The sequence below is a fragment of the Aplysia californica genome, unplaced genomic scaffold (genome assembly GCF_000002075.1).
Source record: "Aplysia californica isolate F4 #8 unplaced genomic scaffold, AplCal3.0 scaffold00608, whole genome shotgun sequence".
NCBI classification, from domain to species: domain Eukaryota; kingdom Metazoa; phylum Mollusca; class Gastropoda; order Aplysiida; family Aplysiidae; genus Aplysia; species Aplysia californica.
Genome location: NW_004797878.1, coordinates 232195 through 232896, shown reverse-complemented (window position 1 = coordinate 232896; position 702 = coordinate 232195).

The window sequence follows — 702 nt, the reverse complement described above, 5'->3', positions numbered from 1 at the left end:
TATATACAGTACATGTACTTTGTAAAATCTATATCATAGTAGGTGTTGTGCTCTCCCATCGACATTATTTGCATACTCAAGGTAGCGAGCTGCTTCATAAAAATCCTTCTCACACGGGAATCAAACTGAGGTCTTCTGATTGCGAGGGCAAAGCGCGGAGTCGCTTCACCACAGACATCGGTTTTAGACGTTGTGGTACAATTTAGGATCTCCAAACTCAACATCCATTTCAAATAAAACCGACCAAATAGGCAGAGAGAACTATTGTAAGTATGGGTTGGAATGTTTCAGTAATTTAGAATTAGACAGCAAAGATCGGGGTCATATCGATACGACTATAAAATGAAGAGAAAAAAAAAAGTGGAGACCACGAAAAGGTGTTTTCTTCGGTGGGAAAGTGTGGTGGGAGGGGGTAGCAGGCCTAGGCTGTGGTGAGAGGATGGCTGTTGGGTAGAATAGGTACATCAGAAGAAAGACAACCTCTATTTTAATCCCCCTCCCACACACACCAAAAAACAACAACAACAAAACCGGAAAAGAAAAGAAAAAACCAAAAACAACAACAACCCCCCCCCCCCCAAAAAAAAAAAAATTAAAAAAGAAGAAAAAAGCCAACGCTCCCCGAACAATTCTCATGGAATACGCAACAAAATCTTCATTGTCCGCCGCTAAGTCTCTCCGGGGGTAACATCTAAGACGAGA